Source organism: Neolamprologus multifasciatus, chromosome 22, assembly GCF_963576455.1.
Source record: "Neolamprologus multifasciatus chromosome 22, fNeoMul1.2, whole genome shotgun sequence".
NCBI lineage: Eukaryota > Metazoa > Chordata > Actinopteri > Cichliformes > Cichlidae > Neolamprologus > Neolamprologus multifasciatus.
This window is the reverse complement of record NC_140459.1, coordinates 28,969,365-28,997,280: the sequence shown is the minus strand read 5'-3', so window position 1 is coordinate 28,997,280 and position 27,916 is coordinate 28,969,365. Positions and strand designations below refer to the sequence as shown.

The 27,916-nt window shown below is 39.6% G+C and overlaps 1 protein-coding gene and 1 long non-coding RNA gene across 4 annotated transcripts in view; both read right to left on the bottom strand.

The window, feature by feature from the left end:
* Positions 1-27,916, bottom strand: part of ctdp1 (CTD (carboxy-terminal domain, RNA polymerase II, polypeptide A) phosphatase, subunit 1) — a 97,703-nt gene that overhangs the window by 3,605 nt on the left and 66,182 nt on the right. The gene's annotated exons all lie outside the window — the stretch shown is intronic.
* Positions 4,460-27,783, bottom strand: LOC146493693 (uncharacterized). Its single transcript, XR_014871954.1, has 2 exons — positions 15,234-27,783; positions 4,460-14,943 (listed from the first exon to the last, which is right to left on the bottom strand). It is a non-coding gene; the product is annotated as an uncharacterized LOC146493693 (long non-coding RNA).

The window sequence follows — 27,916 nt, the reverse complement described above, 5'->3', positions numbered from 1 at the left end:
GTTCATTTTTATTGGGTTCACTGGTCTGATTAAAGTTTTGTAGGAGAGGACAGCAAAAAATGAAAAAGTTCAGAAGCAGTAGGTTGTCTTCTACCCAACAGACTGTATATAAAAAGTCAAGACACCATAACAATGGCTGATCTCGATTTTAAAGCCTTAAGCACTTAGACCACGACCATCTTATTGTTTGAAAACAGGTATGTTGAGCCAGGAGTGGATCTGAAGCTGAAACAGAAGAAGCTGAACAGATGAAATGAGCAAATGAGACTGTAGAGTCATCAGCAAAGAGTTCATAGATAGGGATGGGTACCGGTATCCGGTGCCATCATGGCACCGGTTCTGACATAAACGGTAGTAACCAGACCGAAAAGCAGCGCGCATTTCGGTGCTTTATTTCGGTGCTTTTTTTTCCTGAGCTGTGATACACTTTCTTCTTCCTTACATTTCTATTGGCGGTTGGCAAACAACTGAAAGGTGCATTACCGCCACCAACTGGTATGGAATGATACACTTTAGATTCTAGCCAATCATTTTACGTTTCGAGGATAGTAGGCGGGTCCAGGTACGTACGTTCTTTTAGAGCAGAGCTACCGATTAAAAATGCCCAAGGCAAAGCGGTCAAAAGTCTGGCTGTACTTCACAGCAAAAGATGCAAACTCAGCAGCCTGCAACAAGTGCTTTAAGCTGATACTGTCAAAGGAGGTCACACTTTAAATCCGATGAACCTAGCCCTGCCAGTGTAGCAGAAATGATGATGGCAGCAGCAGCCGTTCTTCTCTGCGTGAGTAGCTTAATGTTGTTCGTGTGTAATTTACGTTGAGTAAGCTAACCGCGTTATTAAATTAATGCATGTAACGTGAACTAGCAAACATCATCATAGCTACATGCGGCTGTCTTCTTGTTTGATGTCAGATACTCCCTTCACCCTGGCCAAAAAGGCTAAAATGACCGAAGAAAAAGTGGAAAACAGCTAAACATGAGAGGTTTTTGGACAAAGTTTGTGTTTTTTCCATTGTTTAAGCACTGCTTCCAGCCCAGAGTGATACCATATATGCCGTATACCTGCAGAAAAGACTAACATTGTTATCTTTTTACAAAAAAACAGCTGAACATGAGAGGTTTTTGGACCAATTTTGTGTTTTCCATTCTTTAAGCACCGGTTTGGGCACCGTTTAAGCACCGGCACCATTTCAAAAGTACCGGTTTGGCACCGGTATCAGATAAAACCTAAACGATACCCATCCCTATTCATAGAGCAGAGGAGCCAAAGGTCATTCACCTGTAGACTCTTTACAATGAAACTTCTTTTTGCAAATACAAAATTTGCCCCCTGCTGGCCATCATACAGAATGCAGGTTTAAGGCCCCGACCTCTAGGTTCACTGGGTTTCACTTTTATTCAGTCAGCACATTCACCAAGAGACATGCTGTGGACTTTGTGCACAACTGGGGGTTTGTGTATATGGATACTGAGCAACATGGACATAAATATATATTATTAGCCTTCAAGCGGGAGTAGAAATTGATTTATAAATAAAGTATAGGGTTGTCAACAAAACAAAACAGACTCTTTTTCTTTTTGTTTTGATGGCTATACAAGATGACCAAACTGAAAAAACCCAACCCACAAACAACAAAAAAAAACGCACGAGGGATTAAAGCTGGAAGTGTTCACAATCTGCATATCATATTATTTTTAATAAGAAATGTCTAAATCACTTGCAGCTGCTAGTGCTACGCCTCGGTCTCCTAGTAATAGTGAATAATGCAATTCATTATTATCAGGATGTCCAAAAAACTCACTGAAAAGCCTTCAGTTAAATAATCAGGCCCCATCTTATCTTAATGACCTTGTAGTACCATATCACCCTATTAGAGCACTTCGCTCCCGCTCTGCAGGCCTACTTGTTGTTCCTAGAGTATTTAAAAGTAGAATGGGAGGGAGAGCCTTCAGTTTTCAGGCCCCTCTTCTGTGGAACCAGCTTCCAGTTTGGATTCGGGAGACAGACACTATCTCTACTTTTAAGATTAGGCTTAAAACTTTCCTTTTTGCTAAAGCATATAGTTAGGGCTGGACCAGGTGACCCTGAATCCTCCCTTAGTTATGCTGCAATAGATGTAGGCTGCCGGGGGATTCCCATGATGCATTGAGTTTTTCCTTTCCAGTCACCTTTCTCACTCACTATGTGTTAACAGACCTCTCTGTATTGAATCGTATCTGTTATTAATCTCTGTCTCTCTTCCACAGCATGTCTTTTATCCTGTCTTCCTTCTCTCACCCCAACCGGTCGCAGCAGATGGCCCCGCCCCTCCCTGAGCCTGGTTCTGCCGGAGGTTTCTTCCTGTTAAAAGGGAGTTTTTCCTTCCCACTGTCGCCAAAGTGCTTGCTCATAGGGGGTCATATGATTGTTGGGCTTTTCTCTGTATCTATGAAGCGCCTTGAGGCGACATTTGTTGTGATTTGGCGCTATATAAATAAAATTGAATTGAATTGAATTGAATAGTAGATATACCTATGGTATGAATTTGAAAATCCTACCTGACAATTTTGTTTAGTTATTGCATTCACAAGACTTCTAAAACACTTGATCTCTGATCTTGGAGTCAAAGTCACTGGGATTTAAACTTGTGTGAGATTTTTAATAGCAGATATATGTGTGCCATGAATGTGACAATCTTGCATCACCTTGCTGGAAAGTTACTGTATTCACAAACTTGGATATCTGTGCTGCCAGAGGGTGATGACAGTACCCTATCAGTCTTTTTGAATGATAAAACTATACAGAAGCTCAAAAATATGCTGGATTTATTATCTAATCCAGCTTGCTCCACGTAACACTCACAGAGTTACATGAAGTACTATAAAGCAATCATTACTAACTCATGTATGCAAAGCCCTGAGGGTTTTTGGTGAATGTGCTCCTCAGACTCTCAGTAAAGTCCAATATTTCACTCTCTCTTATATGAGTACAGTTCCATCGTTTTAAATGGCTCCACAGGAAACCCTAGAGCTGAGTCAGATACTAAAGGGGAGGAAACAAACCAAATGGGGAAAGATGAAAGTGAAAAAGGCAGCCTGCTCCCTAGACAAAATAAAAAGATAAGACTGCTCGGTAATATAAAGCTCCCTCATTATTTTCAGTTGTATAACTGATACAGTGCAAGTGTTGAGATAATAGGATCTCTTAATGCACTTCTTTCATTTAAATTTCCTCATTACTGGATGTCTTATTGGCCAGTAAATTTGACGCTGTAGCTGTGAAGGCCAATCTGCCATAAAAACTTCAGGAGGAAGTTGCTAACAATGTACTTTAAAGTGTTAGCGAGGCACTTTTGACTTCTTTTTCAGCATGAGAGGTTTTACCACTGTACACAAATGCTGGCTTGTCAAATAGCTGCAAATTGTCAACAGCTAAATGAATTGGGCCCTGAGCCCAGAGAGTGTGCTTGAAATCAAACTGCTGTTGATAGCACAAGAAGTAGAATGGGGCTGACCTTCCAGGTGGTAATCTGCAGGCACAGTTCCTGCTAGTTATGAAAAAGAACTCAATTTTGTGTATCTAGCACCAGCTCACAACAAAAGTTAGGGTGCTTTAGATCAGCGGTCCCCAACCCATGGACCGGTACCGGTCCGTGAGTTGTTTGGTACCGGGCCGCGAGAGTTGTGGCTTGGGTGTATGGTTTTCAGGGTTTTCATTGTTTTTTAGCGTTATTTTTGATCGTTTTTATTGTTAACTCAGTTTCCCTGGGTCTTTTCCCTTGTGTTATGAATAAATCTTCTTTTTTTGGTACCGGTACTGGTTTTATTTTGTTGTATTTATTCGCAACACCTTAAAGGCCAGTCTGTGAAAATAGTGTCGGACATAAACCGGTCCATGGCGCAAAAAAGGTTGGGGACCGCTACTTTAGATGTTAAGGTAGAAACCCTACGTCCACTAGCACCTGATCCAGCTGTAACTAAGTTTTACCAAAAAGGACAATTTGAAGCCTAGTCTTAGAGGATGTCCGAGTCCTGAACCCCAACAGAAGCTTATTCCACAGAAGAGAGCTCTGATACCTGAAGGCTCCATCTCCAACTTCTTTTTTAAAAACTCCAGTAAACACAATTTAAGCTTGCACTCTGACAGGTAGGTGAACTATCGGGATAATATGGTACTATGAGGTCTTTAAGATGTGATGGGGTGTGGTCATTAGGGACATTTTATATAAAGTAAATAAAGTCAAACACAATTCTGAAGCCAATGAAGAGAAGCCAGTTGGGCTGGTATTACCCAAATGATAAAAGGCAATGCTAAAGATTTATTTTATATAAGAGGATTAAAGATATATCCCAGTAAAAACCAATGTAAACAAAGCATGTGGTTATACAATGTGTTTCTGAGAACTATGCAACTGTCTGGAATTCTCACATTCATGCCTTCCAGATGGTTTTGGAAATTAAAATGATATTGTGTTCCTCAAAAAAAATACCAGAAATGTCAGTTATGAGGGTGCAAAAGGCGATAACGCGTCTGTTATTAGAGACACAGATGTTCCGGTCATTACTCTGAGGTTTTATTATGTGTGTGTACTATGGGAGTATAATTGCATGAGGACATACTACAGAGCGCCTGCTAGCGAACAAATAGCCTGCAGCTACAAAGCCTAAACACATCATTAGAGCCACCAGTGATACAAAATAACTAATAAAAGTTGGGAGAAATGCATCTGCCCCAAGTTGACATACATTTTTATAAAACTGCGTGCCTCAATCCAGGCAGCACGAATGGTGCCCAGGGGAGCATTCAAAGGAGCTGCACTGGGAACGACTTCACAGAAAGGGCACGGTAACCATCCCACTGATAGAAAAGTAAGCTCTTATTTAAGGCTGGGGCGCCAAACACCACCCAAGGCATCCTGATCTAGGACTGTTGAGGAGACGCAGTGAGAAATCACTTCAAACACTTCTGACAGCTCTGCTAACAGCAAGGAGGAAGGAAGGGTTGGTTGGAGGGGAAAGATGGAGCAGAAAGGCAAATGGAGCACATGCAGTGGGGAAGAGGAGGAAACAGAGCACAGAAGACATAAGAGGGAGGTAATGAACTGAATAATGAACTAAACTTTGAGGGGCTCAGACCAAATCTAGTTGATTTCTTGGGGGGTTGATTTCTTACTTCCTACAGTTTGTTAAGCTAATTCCAAGAGAACTTTTTCAAAACAGGATGGAAATCAAAATCAGATTTCCTTTCACACTTCATCCAACACTTTTTCTATCCATAACGGCCGTTTTGGCACAATGTCAACTACTCCCAATGTATTTAGCCAGCTAGAATTTATTTTTAACCATAATCCATATAATTTACAGCGGATATGTCAAGCACAGATGCTTACACAGATACATGCATGTATTCAGAAGCTCCATATGCAGAGAAATGATAAGCAGTCTATTTAAAATGACTGTTTTTCTACTGACTTTATCTTCTCAGTGTATGAGGGAAGCTTGTCAGTTTTGCTTAGCTATGCTTCAAACACAATAGGGGCTTTCAGCAGCGTTCAAACCAAACAACAGACACAATGACAGTTAAACAACAAACAGTCACGCAAGTCCCTTTTTGAAGCCACATGCTTTTAAGCCCCACTTTTCAACAAAGCTTACTTTCTGCACTATTCTGTTCAGTAAGGTCAGGAGAAAAGTCAAGACGAAGACACTCAATTCATAACAAAGTACAACAGTAGTTCCCTCAAGGTGCTTTATACTGTAAGATGAAGAACCTACAATAATACAGAGAAACCCCAACTATCAAACAACCACCTATGGGCAAGCACCTGGCATGAGTGGGAAGGAAAAACTCCCTTTTAACAGGAAGAAACCTGAGGAACCAGGCTCAGGGAGGGGCGGGCATTTGCCGCGACGGGTTGGAGGTGAAGGGAACCAGACAGGACCAAAGCCGTGGAAGAGAACCACAGATTAACAATAACATTAACAATTAAATACTGCTTGTGTAGTTAAAATCTATTTGATCCATTTGAAACCATTACACTAGCAAAAACCTGCCCTGCTGTGCTTTTTCAAATTCTACACTCTGTATTTTGTGCTGACTCAAACAAATTACAATATAATTAGTTTACCGGCCAACCATTTTGACAAAATCTGCACGTCTTGCAGATCCCAAAACAGAAAAGCTTGTGGCAGGAAAACTGCAATGCCAAAATGAATGTACGACACATCTTGTGGGTAGCGGCATCTTCAAATTTGCAAAACAAACCCCTAGATGAACTGCTGTTAACATGGGTAGTGTTAATCATTTAAAGATATAACTGGTACAGCCTTCCTATAGTTTTTAGTTTTTCTCCACTTTTCCTCTAAGACCTTTTTCTCCTTTAAAACAGCTCACCAGACATCTCCAAGCCAAGGCTGTGACAAAGGTGTGACGCAGCATGTCAACTGTGTGATTCCCTGTCAGTATCATTTATATCTTCCCCTGTCACCAATGTCTACATCAAACCACCCCCATCTCTGTCTAAGCCACAGGCTGCAGAATCACATTAAATCCCCCCGGCATCTTATCATATGACTTCTGTTTTTTTTTATTTCATTTCTGAGCGCTTACTTGTAGCATTAGCTTTGACAAGGCAGCAGGGATCAGTTTCAGATGGATTTGGACCAGGATACGTTAGTTTTTACCGAAAAACACACTAGGGGATTAGTGAAACATCAATGCTGATGAAGGGAGAAGACTCTGGTTCAATACTGCAACAAAAAACATCCATTACATACCCCAAAATCTTTTAGATGTCTTAAAACACCAACACTTTGGACTGGTTCCAACATTGCTTAATTAATTTTTAAACTTGTCCCCACTCATAAAATACTTGAGCTGTATCTTTGCTTTGGGGCTTTCCGTCTCTATACTCTACCAGAGCTGTGCTAACATCACTGTTGACCCTGCTATATCTCTTATGTTGTATCATCCCCTCCCCTTCCAAAAATAAAAATTAAAGACTGTTCGAGTTAGCGAACAGTGACAGGTGACACATGACTGCGAGGTTACAGGGATATTCAATATAGTTGAGTGAAAAATGGAATGAGTCTACTCAACGCAGAACTTTGCAGATGTGCTTCGGGTGGTACATAAACCTCTAATCCCATCAGTGTGATACCGAATAATCAATGGATATCGGGGAAAAGGGCACGCTTCACATCATTCCTTTGTTTCCTCTTTCTTCAGGGACTGAGTCAGCAGACTGAACATGCGAATGCTTAGTTCAGTCACTTGGAAAAGAGCAAAGTTAATATTTAACCTTTATACATGGGAGGTGCCAAGGGTCCAGTCACAACAAGAATAAGTGTGTCTGTTACAGAAAAGATGTCAGAGCTCATACAGAGAGTCTGAGGCAATTATGACGCTGATTTATGGCTTTAACACCGAGATCAGCTCCACTTGGAAACAGAACACCTGCTGAGAAATAAACCTCGGATGGATGTTGTTTGATTGGACATGAAACAGAATTTAAACTACTTATCTAAGACCTGAAGTAAGAAAGGCTGCTGTGTTATAGACATTAAAAGCCCTAAGGTTTACATTATTGAGGCTAATTAAAAAGTATACTGGGAACTTTGTGTTCAGAAAAAATCTAAGAGTGGAATTTATTTATTTTGAATATTTATATGAAGACTTTTGTAATAAATCTACATTACAGCTTAAAAATCAGGACTATTTTTGATACTCCACCAACCCCCAACAACTTCAGTCCATGCTGTGGGTGGAGATTGCTAAGGACTTTCTCATCTCAAAGCATTTTTTTCCTTAACAGACTAACTACCCCAGTGTTGGAATCTGGCTCCTGATGAGGTACTTTTTACACCTCTATTGTTGGCAGTTGCCTACTGACTAACAGCTCGCCTAATTATCAATATTGAGCCCTAAGTAGAGACCATAATCATGGTCTTCAATCAGTGGTGATTACACTGTTTGTGTTTTCGCTAAGCTGTGAAAATAGGACGAAGCTTTAGATTCAAATTTGTGACGTTTGCAGTAAGACGACATTAGCACAGTGTCAAAAAAAACAAACAAACAGAGCTTCCTATTTTGTGCGCTTGCAGAGTGACAGCAAAGCAAATGCGGAGTCACCAGGCAAGAAGACTTGAATGTGAATCAAGTTTTGTGAAAATGCAATGATGCAGAGTCACAGCGTTCAGTGAAATGCCAGTCGCTGGGATGGAAAATAATGAGTCTGTCCCAATGATGGCTTCATGCCATCATTGCACTGTGAGACAGTTCTATCTCACAGTACAAACCCAATCCCAGAAATGTTAGGGTGCTGGGTAAAAGTAAATAAGAACAATGCAGTGACTTGCAAATTTCAAAAACCCATATTTTATTCAAAACAGAACATACAAAAGATAACACGTTTAAGCTGAGACATTTTACTATTTCATGAAAAATATTATCTCATTTTGAATTTGATAAGAGCAACATGTTTACACAGGGCCATGTTTACCACTGGGTAGCATCACCTCTTCTTTAACAAAAGTCCATAAACTTCTGGGAAGTGAGGAGACCAGCTGCTGGACTTTTGAGAGAGGGAACTTATCCCATTTTTGTCTGATATACATTTCTAGTGAACAGCAGGCCCCAGTTCAGCACCGGGACGCTTCTGCTACAATGTAATTCTATTGTAATAGATGTAATATGCAGGTTAGCATTATCTTGCTTAAATATGCAATGCATTCCCTGATAATGTCGTCTGGATTGGAGCATGTTTTGATCTAAAACCTGTATATACTTCTCACCACTTATGATGCCTTTTCAAAAGTGCAGGCTTTCAAGTCCATGAATGCACACCCATATTAATAGAGATGGAGGGTTTTGAACTGAGCGCTGATAACAAGCCAGCTGGTTCCTCCCCTGTTTAGTCTGGTGGACATGCTGTCCTGCAGATTCTCTGATTCTCATTAATGAACTGTCTTCCGAAGAATGTCCAAGCAGTCCTGTGCTAAAGAAACAACAAGATCAACCAGCTCAGAAGATATGCTAGCACGTCTGCTAGCATTAGCTTAGCAGTTAATACTCCAATACAGGATAAATGCGAGTGGTACAGTTTAGTGAAGTGCAAAGAATTTGAACGACATCTACAAAAAACGTTGCCATTCCAGTCATGAATATCCAGGCCAGGGAGTTAAAGTCACCTTTGCTCTTTCCAAAGACCCTTAAAACAAACAGCTTAAAAAAGTGTTGCCTACAAAGCAGGTTTATTGTGGGTATAATGGCAACCATAACCTAAAGTAAAAGCAGGTCAGGGTGGTTGAACAAAGCTGCGACCCATAACCCCTTTTACATGAATCACTGTTTGTCCAATTTCCAACAGTTAGCAGATATTAAGTGGTGACTAAAGTACACGAGTGAAGCCTCAGGAGCTTTTCAAAATCCACTTTTCCCCACACACACACACACACACACACATACACACCGCAAACATGTGTTGAGGACATGTAGCTTATGCATGACTGTATGGCTTATGATAAACAGTGGCTATTGACAGACCAACCTTTTCCTGAGATCCATCTCTCTACTTCACTCAATGTGAAGTAAGATAATAAATAGAAAAACTGTGTGCGTCACCAGTTTGTAGGACAAAACTGGCTCAGATTACAGTTTCGGTTTTCCTTCTCGTGCATTTCTCCTTCCTCCCACTTTCCTATCTGTGAAAAGCCTGAATAAGCATTCCTTTTCCTCATGGTCTTCCGCCCCCTCTCGCACTGCTGAACTGTGCGCACAGGGATCACTACCCTGTTTTCCTTCTGCTTTGCTGAGAAACATTTTGCTGGGTTCGGCTTATTTACAAGAGACATGCAAGTTAAGGTGGACTGCTGCCGCCGTCTTTTAAACCCTGTGTCAGTCATAATCTTTCTTTACTGCATGTGACAACTTCCAAAGCACCGTTGGGATTAAGGCTTGAGGTTTCAGTGTCAGACTAACAAGAAGGCTGTGTGTCAACTGATAAAATGTCCCATGGGATAGATTGATCCATTCTGAGAGCCAAGACGAGGCCTAAAGCTCCAGTTGCTCACACACTTCAGTAACCACTACATAACTAAAATTTTCATTTTCAATTCACTATTGGTGTTACCATCAGAGAATACACATTTTCCCTAGCTACAAGTGGTTGCAGGGGGTCGCTGACTGGTTTCTAGACCAGTGTGGCTGGGGCTTTAGTTATCTTTCACTACAGATACACATTTTGTAGACTTTTAGATAATTAAAGGTTTTATTATTGGTGGCTGATAAGGTGAGGAAAAGGAGCAATTGTCAATATGCCAAGAGCGCAAGTGTTAGTTTCAGCTCAGAAAACGCACTGATGTAGTGACAGGTAGCTATCACAATAGTTTTCTAACATCTGAAGAGCCAGATAACTGCTCATGGCCAAACGCGACAGTGATGCACTAAAATGGTCAGGCTATGGTAATGGATTTTCCCTACTTCATGTTCTAGTTTATCCACAGTTAGCAACCGGTTAAATGACAAAAACAAATTAAAAAAATATAAAATAAAATAAAAACTGCCCTAGAAAAATCTTTGAAAATATCAAGAAAACGTGATAAAGAATCTTAAATGTTAAAATCTTTTCTACTTTTAGAAATGATATTAAATTATAGATTTTTTTGTATCCGCAAGCAATTTTCCACCAAAGCTCCACCCCAGCTCACTGTTTTCATACAGTTTCTAACTTAACTTCAGTGTGCTTTATGTCTGACAGAAATATGCTGCCAAATATAAATTACTGCAGATGGAAATAATCTTCTTTTGACTACAGCAGTGCAGAATGAACCAGTTTTTTTTTTTTATATCCATATCACTTGTTGCCACGTGCACTTCCACCTCATGGCTGTGAGAAGCCTCGCTCAAAGGTACCCTGGTGCAGATTGGAGAGGAGGGGCAAATGGTCTCTGAGAAATATCCAGAAACCTTTCTTCTTTTTATACCACAGTTCACGTGTCTATTTCTCTCTAAAAAAGAACTTTATTGTGCTGAACACACAAATACTTTCAGAATGTGACAAAAACACTATCAAATTTAAACACCATTTATGCTGTTCTCCATCATAATGACACCTCACATTAATAACTTGAGCGCTGGAGCGTGACACCTTTTGTTCTCTGTGGGCTGATACTGATATCAGTATTTTAAAATATAGCAATATAAAGCTAATGTCTTTTTTTCTACATTGTATCAAGCATTTCTGCAATGCAACTGACTAGACACAGAAGCATGTGGAGCCATTAGCATAATGCTAAAAACCTCTCTTCTCCTGCTGATCTGATAGGATGCAGAGCTGAGGGAAGCTGGTCAGGCTTAGCCTCAAAGTCTCCTTGAATTCAAGGCATCTAAAATAAATTCTTACAAAATATTCAGTGCTTGTGGCTCCTTCAACCAATGATTTGCTCATAACATACATAACACCAGGGTTTCCCTCTGCCTCTCTCTGTCCAACAGTGAAATCAAGGACTTAACATCCAGCCTCCTTATGGTTAGAGTAACACAGAGTACAAGGATAAAGTTTACCCATATGTGAATTTGCTGTTAGAGCTCCTCACCACCAGCTTAAACCAGTTTCTGCATTATCTATTGGGGAACACCACTAGGAATTAGAAACTTGGACCCTCTAAACTGAAAGTTAGTCCAGACTTCCTGCATTAGGAAACTTAGTTGGTTGTAAATGTAACCCACATAAAATTAGGGTACCACTTTAAGGAGTGATAGATATGAGGAGAGATGGACAGCCTGCTCAACCAATCGAAATGCACAAGTCCCAGTATGCTTTGGCCAATAGGAAAGCATCCTGCCGCTGTGTGTCCCACCCACCTGCTCTGAGTTCGCTGCTATGTGTGGAGGTAGTTGCGTGCTGGCCGGAGAAAAAGAGAGCTGCGCTGCAAAACTTTGATCCCTGAGAAACTGAAGTTTTTGGAGAAGGGTCAGGCTGCAGCCACTGGGGAGTGCCATATTGGGACCTCCACAGTAACCGGAAACACGTGACCTCCACAATAGGCGGAAATACGTTCCTGCATGGATCATTAACCTTGCAAATCGATCGTAAAGGTTGGTACAGAGTCTTCCGTGTATAAATTTGCTGTTAATAATTATATAATTCTAGGAATCATCTACTTTGCTTACACTGATTACGTTGGCACTTTGTTAGCGTTACAACAACAGTCAGACCCCCGAGGTATCTAAACTTAAGTAAGGAATGTGTGCACTTTTGACACCTCTGGTTAGCATTTAGTGGTCAGTTTCGGGGGTAATTGATTTTTGCTTGTTATTAAACAAATTCACTTCACTGCTTTTCACTATCTGACATCAATGCACATTGTTCCATTTACTGCATAGTGCGCTTTATTCATGTCTCTCATTCCACCTGCATCAACATTGTAAAGTTTGTCACAAAGAGATTTATACATTTATAAATACTAATATTCTCTATTCCATTCTGTTCTGCTTTTTTATTGCCCAGATTTTAGTTAGCCTTTGTTAAATTGTCTTTTATATGTCAATATATATGTATGCCACAAATAAAAGTGTCTTGTAAATTATGTTTTTGTAAAGAATTTTCTCCCCAAATCTCTTACATGCTAACTGTAACGTGTTATTATTTCTGCTAAAACCTGAACTTAAATGTGTATATGATGTTTATCTGTTTTTCTCTCTGTTTTAGATGCAAATATCAAATTTGAATTCTGCCACCAAGCCAGAATTGCAGGAATGCACAACATGTTGCTGAAGACTCTTTCACTGCCCTCTGTGCCCCACTTTCAGCCCTACTGTCAGGGCAAAGATCGAGGAGCATATAAATGGATACATTAAAAATGCTTTGCCTCTCAAAGGTATGTTGGTATTAAATATACCTTATAGTTAAAGTTATAAATATGCACTTCTTTTCAGCACTTCTGCAGTCTCTCTGTTGACTCTTCACATTGTACAGTTCAGTGCATTCATCAGCAAGAGAAAAAAGGGTGTTTTCATTAAATATATTTTTTCCTGTTCACCATATTTCTTGACAGTTCTTCTGATCCAAACCATTTTGCTTTCATTATTGAGGATGGCTTGGATATTTTTGTTAATATGTACAATCTGATTGTTAGATAAACTGATTGCATTCTATACAACTAGGCCCTGGCTGTTTGTTTGTGTTTTTTATGTGTTGTTGTTTTTTTTTTTCAGTGTACAGAATTCCAATTAAGCTTATTATAAAATGTTGTTCACTTGTTTTAAATGGTAAATGGCCTGCATTTGTATAGCGCTTTACTCAGTCCCTAAGGACCCCAAAGCGCTTTACACTACATTCAGTCATCCACCCATTCACACACACATTCACACACTGGTGACGGCAAGCTACATTGTAGCCACAGCTGCCCTGGGGCGCACTGACAGAGGCGAGGCTGCCGGACACTGGCGCCACCGGGCCCTCTGACCACCACCAGTAGGCAAACACGGGGTTAGTATCTTGCCCAAGGATATTTGGCATGCAGCCAGGAGGCAGCCTGGGATCGAACCACTGACCTTCTGGTTAGTGGCTGACCTGCTCTGCCACCTGAGCTACAGCCACCCAAAGGTTTTATGTCCATACTTATAGTAAAAAATTTTAGTGTAAATGTAACAGCATTGTTTATACTTGTAACGTCAAAGTAAAAAGCTTACAGTTGCTATTAACATTAATGTATTATCTTGTAATCAATAATACTTTTAGACATTTTACGAATTAACCCTCTGGGCTCTATCCTGGCCATTTGTGGCCACTTCACTTTTTTTTTGGACTACTACACTGCAGTGGATCAATAGAATGATGCAGGTTTGATCTTAAGGATCTAATATTGTGTGTGTTTGTGCATGATGTTGCAAAGCAAATAAGTATTTGCAAGATAGACTGGAATAAATTATGACGCATCAAATATTACACAGGCTGCAGTGAATTTTTGTTGATACAGACTATTGAGCTTTGAGTTTTCCAGTCAAACTTAGCTTTGACCGCATGCTAAAAACACTTTTACTCTTCTATATTTCATAACAAGACACCATAGCCAAAATATTAACAAAATATATATTAATAAAAGATTCAAAGCTGCAGCACATACAGCAACACATACTAGTTAGTAGTTAGTAAATGTGTCCTGGACTTAATGCAGCTGCAGAAAGCGCTGCTGCTGTAAGTAAGCGTAACAGCTTCCAGATCACTTATTTTTCTGGAAAGATGGTAAGAAGGGAATTACTGCTCATTTCTACAATCTCCCAGATCTTGGAATACAAGCCTTTTGCCCATGAAAACCACTTCACAGTACTAAGAGTCCACTAAAACCTACAAATGAAAAGTGGTCCTGGAAGAAATAGGGCGCACACTAGTGACCTCAACAATTGCAAGACAGCCTTGTCCCCGATGCTTAAAATAAATAAATAAATAAATAGGAAGATTTGTGAAACCATTAGGACTTTATCACCTTTTTATCTGAAACGTTACTGGTACTATATATAAGCTAACTGGCATTTAAAGAGTAAAAAAAAAAGAATGTAGATAAAATTTTGGTTTTGATGAAAAGGACTGGTGCTAATTTAAAGAGTCAAGTCGCTAAAAGTAGATAAATGTTTTAATAAATATACATTTTACAGCATTTTGTGAACATACACAAAAGTAGCCTAATTTGGCCACGAACAAGCTGAGAGTTTTATAGTTTTTGCTCTCCTTGAACAAAAATAATAGTGCATGATAATCAATGTGGATGTTAATCAATTAGATGTCCCAGACTCTACTGTTAATAATACAGCAGTCCCTCGTTTATCGTGGGAGTTACGTTCGCTACGCGAAGTAGACAATTTTATTTTTTACAATTACTATAGATGTTTTAAGACTGTAAAACCCCTCACTACATGCTTTATACACTTTTCTCAGACATGGATGAACATTTTCAAACGTTTCTCTTTTGTTTAAACACTGTTAAAGTTCAACCCATCATAGAAACATAAGTCCAGTATTACAAAATGAAACCGTGCAAAACTTTTCGTGTGCAGATTTATATAAATTTGACAAGCTAAACACATTCTGTAGTGTACAGCAGTGGTCCTCAACCTTTTTTGTACCACGGACCAGTTTAATGTCAGACAATATTTTCACGGGCCGGCCTTTAAGGTGTTGCAGATAAATACAACAAAATAAAATGATACAAACAAAGACAAAAAACGGTGGTATTTTGTAAATATAATAATAAACGCAAATTCGGCTGTGTAATTGTGTAACTTTATGAGCAGCGTCTTCTTGAAATGCGCCAACATTGAGAGTAACGTCCTCCTCTCTGCCACTTGATGCTCTCTGGTCGCTATGGTAACGCGTAAATAGTTCTTTCAAAATAAGACACACGACCACAACACGGGAAAGGACCCAGGGAAACCGACTCAACGGACCGGTACTGGTCTGTGGCCCTGTTGGGGACCACTGCTGTACAGGAGACACTGTAGAAGGTTGATTGACAATGGTCTACAGCAATCACAACGCACAACACAATGTTCTGTAAAAAAAAAAATAAATAAATAAATTTTTTTTAAAAATCAGCGAAACAGTCCACAAAAGGTGAACCGCGTTATTGTGAGGGACCATTGTACAATAATTTCCAGTAGCACTGCTGATATATGATATGTTGAGTTTTGAGGTTGTCTTCAAACAAGTGCATTGTACTAGAAAAAGGTGTTTGAAGGATTAAAAATGTAAAAAGTGATTTTTTTTAATAAACCCAGATTGTTAAAAAAACACTTAGAATCAAATGTATTTATCAGCAGCATCAATAGTAACAAAAATACACTTTAGTTTTCACTGTCAAAGTCGATTTAACTGAAGTTATGTGTTTCCGGTTAGTGTGGCGGTCGCAATATGGCGCTCCCCAGTGGCTGCAGCCAGATGCTCTTGGAGTTTTTGGGCTGGGAAAAGTATTAGATGTAAGTTGCAACTAACTGTGCTGCACATAAGTTCGCTGGTTATCAGCTATCTTCCATGTTAAAAGTAGCCAAAGTGAGTAAACAGGCGATGCTCCAGTTTTCTGGCGACTTTAGAAAGTACCCCGTGGAGCTAAACTGTTAGCCTTTGTTAGCTCTGGTTGCTATCAACTGCCTGAAAGTTCATCTCAATCTGCTTCCAGAAGTAAGGTAACACTTGAAGCGCAACTTATGTTTATTTTCCTTCACGCCGTATTACTGTTATTAAAGAGAAAAACAACATGTCCTGTTACGTTATTTAGAGCCCCGCATTTTCCGACCGACACCATACCATTGTTTTCGGCCGTGATGCACTGAGATCGGTGAGCACATGTTGTATGTCTCAGTTAGTTCACGTCTGTTTCACATTTTATCGTTGAGAAACTGAATTCATCTCAATTGTTTGATTAATAATTGTCGCATATGCACTGACTTTACTTGGTTTAATGCATAGTTTGTGTAAGAGAGATGTTTTATTTTTGCAAATTTGAGTATTTTAATTGCAAATTGATGTTGAATGTGATTTCAACAAAATCCTAAGTTGTGAATTATAGCTAGAACAGCATAATTAATATTTGAATTGCTCTTCTGACCCTGTCTGTTGACAGGTCAGGGTTTTTTTTGTATGCTGAATTGTTCCTGAGGTAGATTCCTCCGGTGAAATAGACGGCGAGCCTTCCCTCCTGGACTTAGAGAGACTGAGATTCGCTTCTCTTCCACTTGATGATCTGCTGCACCTTGCGGTGTGGTACGACTGTATCACTCACACTTTCACACACAGCTGGTTATACATGAGACCACTGACTGACATTCGCTCACCCCTATTTTCTTTCACACCCTGGGAATTTTTTGGACTTTTCCCCTTGGACATTTTTTATTTGGGAACATTCTCCACATGTGAAAAGAGTGTTGATTTTCATTTGAATGTACATTGGATTTGTGTAATCTGTTTCTATAAGAATTAAGGAGTCGGGTTACTAGGGTGCACCCGAGCATTGAAACCCGAACATTGAAACCCAACATTGAAAACCAAAAGTAACACTTGGCCAAGTCATTGTCTTAGTAGTTTATGTGTTTTAGTTTTCTTTCATTTTTTGTAAGTTTCCTTTCTAACATTGTAAAGTGTTTTTAACCTGTGCTTGTCAACCTTATGGTTTATTTCACTAAAGTTGGCTGGTTCTTTTGAGTTACATTCTTGTCTCTGTGTCTCATTTAAACACACCCCTGTGCTCCTATAGTCGAGCCTATTGGCCCATTGATATATTCTTTTCAACAATTCTCCTTACTGTGTTACATAAATGATACAAGATATTTATCCCAGAAGGTCACAATGCCTGATTAGTTCCCAAACCAATTTGTTGAAGATTTGTTGGACACTTAGCATGTCAGACATTTTGGACTCTCTCGCTGTATGAGCATCTACCTGCTCTTGAGTTATCCAGCTACTTTGCACAAGCACACTGAAGTAACAAAAATGATGTGGACCCTTTATCAATTGAAATTCAATTTTTTGAATTAAATTTTGTTGCTCAGCCGCTGACATACAAAGAATCCCTTTAACAGGTAAACAGAGGCAAAGGTGAACAAGCACAAATTTAAAATTTTTAAATTATTAGTATTTTTTTAAACCATCCACCAATCCATCACAAACGCTGCTATACAACACTGTGTAGAAGAAACGGTGTGCGCACCCACACCAGCACACACACCTTACCTCCTCAGCTAATATGACAGCTGACCTTATAACAACTCCGACAGCAGCAGTTTGTCTGAGGAAAAACTCTGGATTATGGGAAGAGATGGAGGCTTTGTCACTGAAACAACTGTGCTGGCTGCTGCTGATGAAGAGCCTTTGTACCTGACAAAACGCACAATCACAAAGCCCTGGGTAACAGGAACAGCTCTGACTGCAAGTTAAAAAGAGAAGGCAGCCAGCTGAGTTGCGATATGAAATCAGTCACAGAGGTAAATCGGTTATAAGTGACAAGCTTGATTCAATTAGGCTGTTTGTTTCCTTCTCACCCTGAATGTCAGACACCTGCATAAGTTCCTGCTGTAATTGTAGACGTTTAATTAATCTACAGCGAGCGTCAACATGCCCTGCAGCAGGGGACAGATATGAAAGCTTCGCATTTACCGAGACAGAGAGAAAAAACAAAAACAGCGCTCTGTCTATCTATGGGTTCACAAAAACAGCTTTAATAAATGCAAATAGAATAATTTGAGCACATAGAGCAGAGATACAGTGTCATTACAGCAGGCCTCGGGTTGTCGGGCGATCCTTAAAAGCAATTACCTCAAACTGGGCCCTCGGGTGCAGACGTTGTAATTGGAAAGCTCATGGAGTCTAACTTACAACACGCACACATGGAGATAACAGCCTCAGCTTTCCCTTTACAACCTGAACCAACCGTCTTCAGGAGTGAGCAGCTCGAATGTAATGAAGATTACAATGTCAGCACTTAACAGCAATTTCTTCACATTTGAACGAGGGTAACACGGTTCACGAGCTCAACGGATAAACAGAAATTCTGCCCAAATTAAAAGCCTGATTGTCGGGACTTCAGGCCATCTACTAAAACGTGCTCACAAATTAAATACTTTGATCTGTGAGAACTTAACAGTAAATTGTTCTTTTTAGACTTCAGAATGCCAAACACTGGCAATATAAGCAAGGAAAAAGAGAATAGCCAACTACTGACTACAGTGTACTTCAGAGGGCCACAGATGACATGAGAGAGCGACTGGAGCCCAAGAGTGACAAATGTGCAGAAACAGGTGCGGTACAAGCTGCAATTTATACCCCGAAACCTCAGTTTTTCTCTTAACTGGATGGAATTATGGCAGCTATAATAGAGATGAGGAGGGAGTCAAGGGAGTGCTCTGAATGTGTGTGACAGGGTGAACTGCTATAGTGAAGGATGATGTTGTTTCTCTGTAGACTAAAGTGCTTCGGAGAAGAGGAATAAAAACTTAGAAGATAAAATGAGACAACATGAGGTCAGTAAACCTGTCAGGGGATCAAACTTATGTCCCAAAAATTAGCCTGCAGAGAGACACAAAGGTTGATTTTTTGAACCACATGAACAAAAAGTGAAGTTAAACTATTCTGGCTCGCTTGGAAACCCATGAGCAATGCCTCATGCGGCAGAGCAGGTCATCTAATAATGGTAGTTGGTGGTTCGAGCCCTGGAACCACCAGTCCCTTTGAAAAATGTAAATTTGATCCTGAGTTCTGAATACATTTACTGAAAAGGAAAGACCAGAAGTGTTCAGCAGACTTGTATCACTTCTCACAGCCTCTGCTCATTTTGATTTTTTCACATTTAAAAACGTCCTTGCTGTCCCCATGTCGAGACTGAAACACCGAGTAAGCTGTTTTTCACATGAATGTACATAGAAACAGATGCAACAAAGTATCTTTGTAGTGGTTTCCATGGCGCCACAGGTTACAGGGGTAAACAAATGAAAACTGCAAGACTAGAGTGGAAACAATGTTTGATTTAAGATGATAAAATAGACTTTGATGAATATAAACAAATAAAAAACAATTTACTCTGAAAAATAGATTCTAAAAAGCAGGCGGCTATGCTTCTCTTGACCCAGAGTAACAAAGGCCTCCATCAAAATGAGAAGGCAACTCGTGTTTTTCCCAGGAGGTAAAACAGCACTACAAGATTAGATGGCAGAAAATCATAAATTAATACATTGCAGTGCTCTTCTCGGGCAGCCTAATTCACTTATGATTAGTTTTTGTATGGAAGCCAAAACACATTCAGGCACAGACGGCAAGGAAAAGATGCATATCAGCTGCGTAGCTCAGCTGGTGGGCTTTCATCTCCCTTGTTAACTTGCAGGAGATTTTGATGTTTATCTGCATGAACTGTCAATTTAAATGGTGGAGTCACAGCTTGTAGACTATCTAACCTTCGGAAATGGCATCTTTTACTAATGTATCACACAATACAAAGGACTGAATGAATAGCATGTGATGCATGTGCGCATGTTGTGACACACTGAAGACATAACGGCTCTCGTCTTGAAACACGATGCCCTCAGACAACAAGATTAAGCCAGAAATGATTAAGATGGGTAATAATTACATAACGGCGCAGTGAAGGAATTGAGATTTCACACTGAATGATAAAACGCAGTGGCAGGAGGACAGAAATTTGATGTGTAGTCTATATGCAAGGCCTTTTCTTAATCCCCAGAAAAAGGGCAGAGTGCCAGAGTAGATAGCCAGCTCCACACAGAACTATCGCCTGCAGAAGAACAAAAAAGAAAGGTAGCAGGGAGCGAGACGAGAGAGCAAGGCAAGACAGAGCGAGAGGAAGAAAGCGAGACCAGCGAGTTCCAATTCACAGTACGCCAAGATGGGCTATATTTTTACTTTTCCCTTTCATCTCTGTCAAAGCACACACTGAACAAAAGGAGGTAAATGCTGATGAGACCAGCCAGCCTCACTGTGTTGCTTCTGTTTCTGCTGTTTGCAAAACAGAGGACAGAGCATGCAGGGGGATTTAAGTAATCAGGTTTTCAGTGGTTCTACACGTTTATTTCATCCAAACACAGCAGCTGCGGTAGGACGTTTAAAGATTGCTTCCCCATTAATCAGTAGGCTGTTTTTCGATTATGTAAAAAAAACATGTTATGAATATTTACTTTTAGATGTTAGTAATCTAAACCCTGCATATCATGTTATATAACCATCCTATTACTGAGCAAGGCTGGGTGTTTTAACAAGCCAGGGCAGCTTTACACAACATGAATGCATTATAAGCTAACACAGTGAGCGTGTGTGTGTGTGTGTGTTTGTGCTTGACTAGCAAATTAGTTAATCTGTTTTTTTAAGTGCCACTTATGTAGAAGCCACAACAAAAATCAACCAAAGTCATATTAGCCAAGCTGCGAGGGGGTGGTTTCTTTGCGATCTGATGAGGTGATGAATGTCAAGTGTGCTAACTCCAAGTAGCTGCACAAACTGTTTGCTGACGAATAAGCTGACACCGGAGAACTTGAGCTATGTGAAAGCAACTATTATTCAATTAGGGAAATTCAGGTTCTGGTGGGTGGTCAGGGTTCACTGCAAACAAACAAGCCATTAGTGACAGTGTGAGGAGAGCGAGTGTGTCTCACAACACTGATATGTTTCCATTGTGTGCTGACTTTTCAGGAAGTGCAGCTCTCTTAACCTCAATACAGTTCTTTTAAACATCAAGATTTAGTTCACATTTTCACATATTGCTACGATCAACATTTAGTGCTAATTGGCAGAAGCACTGAAGATACAACTGAAGTCGCTCCGTAGAACTGCTGACAATACATTAACAAGTCTGAGTCACTGAACTCACGCTAGTTTAACTAGAGCAGGATCTCATTCTTCTCTTCATGAGCTCTTTCATCAAGTCTTGTTCTTCCTGAACGCCTCTATCTGGCGCTTTGTTTTGTTTTTATTCACCTTCTTGACGCCCTGTTTGGTTCCTCGTTGTTTTACCTTGTTTAGTTTCAGTTTCTTGCATAGCTGGCTCATGCCTGATTTAGACTTGTAAGAGAAATTTCTGTCGTAACCAGAAGCTGCTGTTAACCCAATGCCGTAACCTGAAGTGCACCTCCCAAGAAATGTAACTACACATCGGGTAGACACAGCCCGTAATGACTTGAATGGAGTGGAAGGTTGTGGTTTAGCGTTGGGAAGGGTTTCCGTTTACATCGCAAGTTAGGATGTAGCTTTCCAGCAGCTTTCCAATCTTTATTCTATTCACCTGGGTTTCAGTTATCTTGCTTTGTCCTTGGCTAATCTGGTTTATTCTTATAAAGCTGGGCCCCAGTGGGTTTTGCCCCACTTTCCATCCTATGCGTCTTAGCTTCTCTGAGTTGTTTTGTTAGAGACCCTCCTACACCCAGCTCCAGAGGCAGTTTTTCTAGTTTCCTCAACGTCCTCATCCAAGGAATATTATTGGATGAGTCATTACATTTTCTCCTGTGTAAAATCTAGTAGGTGTAAATGTAGTAGCTGACTCATTATTTTCTTAATTAATTCAGGAAAATTTGGAAGAAAGTGAAAAATCCCCACAACACTTTTTTTAAGTAGTTAAAACCATCCTAAAAGTTTATCATGTAAGACATGGAAAAGCACCAAAGCCTGAGAAGGGGAGATGTGGAAACAAGACAGTTTGCAATTTACATAAACATTTACTTGAAAGTCTGTTAGAATGCTAAATACTTCTCACAGGTTACTGCATAGTCAACTACTCGATTCTTCTTTATCATTACTTCCTCATGATGCAATCATCAAGGACCTCGCTTCCTCATACTGGGAGAATTTGATACAGCCTTATGTGCTTTAATGAGAAAACGTGGGGCTCTGGCTGCTAATGCTACTGCTTACAACCACAGTTCAACAGAAGACACTTTGAAAACATGACACCAGTCACCTTTCCAGGCTCTCTGTCACAGAGCATGTTTGCCATCAAATACTTTGAAGAACTACCTCTGTGTGCTCCTCATCACATTCTCTTGAAGACGACTGAAAATGCCATATGATCAAAGAAAGATCTGAAGAATTATTCATAAGATTTCTGACGACTTTATCTCCGTTGCTTTCATAAAGGTGCGCTCCAGTGCAGCTTACGCTACAGCAGGTAAGACAGGAATCACTGAGGAACCTTTGCTTCATATTCGAAAGATTCAGTTGGGAACCTTCACAAGCAAAACTAACAATTCGACCAACCCCCAGGCTTTTGTCAAGGATGGTTAAATAATTAGCATTAGTCATAACCATCAAGTAAAAGAAAATAAAACTCTCTTTGGATTTGGATTGGATTAAACTAAATTAATATTCTATTCGTATAGGTCCTCTTATAGACGTTTGGCTTATTTACTCAGAAATCCACAAATCCTCCAGAGGGAAACAAACTGCCTCCAAAAAACAGAACAAAAAAGAGCTCTGACGAGTTGGACTGTTAGATCTTTTGCCTCTCTTCCCCCTGTGGCTCTTTTGCATAAAGCATCACAGACTGGCTGGGTTGGCAGACGTGGGGATGCTGTAACCAGTTCACTGACGTCATTTTGGATGATTTCTGAAATAGAAGCTAAACTTTTTCCAAAGAGTTCTGGTACTAGATCGAGACAACCCTTTACAGCTTCACAAATGGGTTTCCTGGGTCCTGAATTGAAATGATCAGATGAGAAAACAACGTAATCAGCCGGGATAGTTTCCTCAGCCCGGGTCTAAAGTATCACCATGCTGGAGTTTTACAGTGTGAATATCCAGAGCTGTCAGAGAACATACAAGAAAAACATTTTCCCCTGGAGGAAAATGTGCACTTTGTCAAAGAAAGTACAAAAAGTGATGACTACAAAGTGAAGCGGCCGTCTCTTGGAATGAGGAACATCTGAAAATAGTGCTGAGACTGGGGATTCTCCAGTTTCCCATGGGACTATGATTTGGCAAATAGTTAAAGGACTGGGGCCACAACAAAAGGCGTCATCATCAGGGAACACTAACAAACACATTCATCAGCCAGCTAGCGTTTCCTCCTTTAGTGCGCTTACATGCAATGTGTGAGAAAGCAATGACGTCTGCAGGAATCAGCATGATTTCCTTGATGCTCCTGACAAACAATTTTACTCTAATGAATCTTGGGTGCCAGGAACAACAGGCTCTAACTGCTGATGCTGGAAACAAACCCATCCCAAGAAATTTAGCAATGATACAAGCATGAGATGACAAATGAATGCTGGGAAGCAGAACTGGTGGGAGAGAATGATTATTCTATTTAGATACAGAACAGAAAAAAGCCTTTCACAGCATGGCTCCAATTCATCAAGGTGTGCTGCTTTACACAGCCGGTAATATATCCCAAGGCCCACGTTTTACACCAGTTATAATGAAGTATGTAGTCCCTTTACCCAACTTTGAGAGCTGGAAGTATATTCAATCTGTATAGTGAAATTTGCGTGACTTGCAGTATTTTCAGACACAGGCATATATATATATGGCACTGCAGTTTTCTGCAAGTCTGTCAATGATGCCACTAAAGTGCTCAAATATATCCAGGGTTTCAGTGCTCACCACATTTAACGGCAAACCTTTACGACCCTTTAACAGCACTGAATGCAGTTTGACACTTTTATCAGTCATACTGGACAGAAACAAAGCAGACGGGTTGATGGATGAGTAACGCATGCATGTGCTTATCTGAAGTCTGCATAATGTGGTGAAGTTTAGCTACAATGTCTGCTCGAGGGATATGTGCACTGCCTGAAACTCAGCTTAACTTAAACAACATCCTTTGCTGAGTCTATGCTTTAGTTCCTTGTTTCACATTGATGTTTTAAATCTTTCAGTTTTATTGTATCACCAGAGAGACCCCCACAGCTGGAAGAAAATTTGTCGTAGTGTGACATGCTTGAGAAAACAAACAAACAAACAAAAATCAGATTCTGATTCTTTAATAGCTTCAAAAGCTAGCAGAGGTACTTTGTGTCCCCCTTGAATATTGTGTATATCACAGGTTGGGTGATTATCATTATATTTAAACACTCAGTTGTTCCAAACAAAACCACTACATTGCTTATGAGGTGACTTTTATATTAAAACAAACAAACAAAAAACTGGTCTGAACAACGATGCTTTAAATATCAATTTGGATATTGTGCTAATACACTGTTAACTGATCAGGATGCACAACCTGTACTGTGTGATAGTGCTGCTGAGGAACTGACAACAATACTATCTTACCTTACAAGCTACTGGACTCTGGAATGTAAACTTCTACACAGGTGCACTACATCTACAATCTATAGAGATTTACACCGACATTGACAGAGATTAACATCACATATACCTCTCAACTGAAGCATAACAAAACCATAAGGTTTTAGCTAGAATTTTGTGCCTGAGGCCTGAAGAAGAATCAGCAAGGAGATGGAGCTACTAGATTACAAACCACATTTTTAAATGTGGTAGCAATATTATCACATTCACACTTGTGCTGTCAATGTACAGTTTGAGAGTTGTTTTTTCTGCTGCTATATGAATCCATTATAGACTCTTGTAGAAAATGTTGTATGTAAGGTCAAATCCAGAATTTGTAGGCATTGCTGTGTGTTGAATTAATGAACATCTTTCCAGAGCTATTACAGTGTAAATTAGTATATACAGTCTATAACAACAAGGACACATCACTTGTCCCTCTCATAAGTGTCGGATGGAACAGATGTATGACTTTTTAATCAATTCAGATTTCTATACAGGTAGTAGATACAAGTACAAGTAGTGCTGTGCAAATGTGCTGATGATGCTATATATTAGGGCAGGGCAATATGGCCAAAAAATATTTATTTAATATTATATTTATTTAGGATATATATTTGAAAATATAATTGAAACTTTATTAGTGCAAAAAACCCCATCAATGTATTTTCACTTAAACAAGCAGCTGTTTTTTTATGTGCATTAACGCTATATAAAAATGTAACAGTGCAAATGCAAATTCCTTGCTGACAGTTTAACCAGCAGGCATTTCCAGTGGAAACTGGCCGACATATCATCAGCATAACCATGTATAATATCCACTAAACTTAAAAGAGGCTATACACACAATACGGTAATATTATGTTTACAAACCAATTCTGGTTCATCTGTTTCGTTCGCCCTTCTCATTCTCCGTCGCCGCCATGCTTTTTCCGACATGTGCGTATAAAAACAAAGGCAGTGGGCATGCGCGTTTTACCCAGATTCTATCGTGATATTTCATTTTCTTATCATTGCCTAACATTACACCAGTATTACCGTGAATGGTATGATATAGCCCAGCCCTATATTCAGTGTAGATCTGGCATTAAAGACTTCTAAGCAGTGTTTTTGGCTTACAACACATTTCTTTAATGACTGCTACTTTGTTTCCTGTGTATGGCCTGCTATGAATACGTTATCTATGTTATCTTAAATAATGTACATAACATTACAAAAAAGCTTCTAGTGTTGATATTAAACTAAAATGTCAGATAATGAAACCTATTTCCAGACAGATTAGCGTCTATATGCTAGACTTTTAATTTAAAAACATATAACAGTGCCTGAGAGAGCAGGCCAGGCCATAAGACGCTTCATGAATACTTGAGAATGCACAACGAAATCCTTTATGTTAAAAAATGATGTGTAGGCTTTATTCACCTGCAACAGCACAAAGTCAGCACAAAGATTACAGTAAGTAACACTGCACAAAAATCCGTTTCAGTTCCCTGAGGCACAATACATCCCATACTGTGCAGCATGCCCTTTACTTTAACATCAGCGGCCCATTTGATAAACCCATTTCAACAACGTGCCTCAGGTTTATTGCTGTGGCATCAGAATCATCCACTAAGAAAAGGGGGACATGCACCATTATGTGAAACATTTCCCAGGGTGCCTGCTGCTCGCAAACAACATATCACTTAACAGCAGCCGCCTCCCCACCCTCCACATGCAGTGGCACCACATTGCAATACTGAAATGTGGTCTCAGCAAAAACACTCGATATTAGCTTATTCATTTTACAAAGCAGAAACTTACACGAGAATGAAATATTAATGTTTACGTGTACAGCAACGACCATTCAACCCACCAGAGGAAGAAAGTGAAGAATATTCAAGCAGGGTAGCTGTCATGTCACCTGAATAATTAACTTGCTTACTTCAGCTGAGTTCAGTGAGTGAACACTTATTTCTTACATAAGGATAATTATTTCACATGCAGAACTTATAAACTATCATTTAAATACTTCTGTTTGTAAACATTTATTAAATTATTGTGAAAGCTGAGGAAAAAAATCCTGGAAGCATGTGGTCTGTGACTTAGCTATGAAAAAGGAAGATTGTACTGTCACTGCTATATCTGACAAAATTAAATACTGATTTCTTCCCCACTGCTATCAGACTCCTGAACAGCTGACCTACCTTAACTGCAATTTGCACATCAGGACACTTTGCACGCTAAGTTCATTTTGCACATTAAGCTCTTTTGTACATCCATTTACATCGACATCTTCATACCTCACTTGTCTTCATTTACTTATTTTTGTACTTATTTATTTATCTTTCATTATTTTTATCCTTATTTTTCTTATCTTTATTTATCTCAATATCTTGCCTTATTTTTATCCTTATTTATCTTGTTCCTTCAAACCTACCTAACTTGAAGAATTTCATTGCACAGAGAATTGCTATTTCTTCTGTACGCATGACAATAAACACTTTGAATCTCTTTGAATCTCTTGAATGTTAGCATTAAGTTAGCTGACACTACAACATATGTGCCAGTATTAAACCTTAATGCTAGTTACTGCCTGCAGTAACACACAACGAACACCTTTCATAAAGGATTGCAGTGACACAGTGTATAGTTACTAGTGACAACCAAAATTACAGAGGAAGAGAAAACAAACAAGAGCAACTCGCTCTACTGACACTGAAAAGGTTAGCTGGAAAAGTCCGAGTGTCGTTTTTTTAAAGTTGCTGTAATAATGGTCATGATAACTGTGTTGTGAAAATCTGATATTGTGGTTCTGTATTTTATTTAAGATTAAGGTTTTAAGCGTACATTACTAATATTTTAATCTCTGAACTGGAACTTCTGGTTAAGCTAACCTGACTATCAAACCTATATGAAAGCTAAGTTTTAACCCTTTAAAACCGGTTGGAGCGGCACGCTCTGTTTTGCATAACTATTTTTAAATCCCGGCAGCTCTGCAACCACGTAAGCTAGCGCAATAAAATTTTTTTGCATATGAAACCGGAGGAGTTGTACTTACATCTTATGCCATCAGCTCGTCCTAGGTCACAGTTTCCTTCCACATATAGCTTTGCAAAAACTGCATAAAAAGCGCTTGCAGCAACAAAAACATAATATTCCAGAAACACCCTTTGCCGATCCGATCA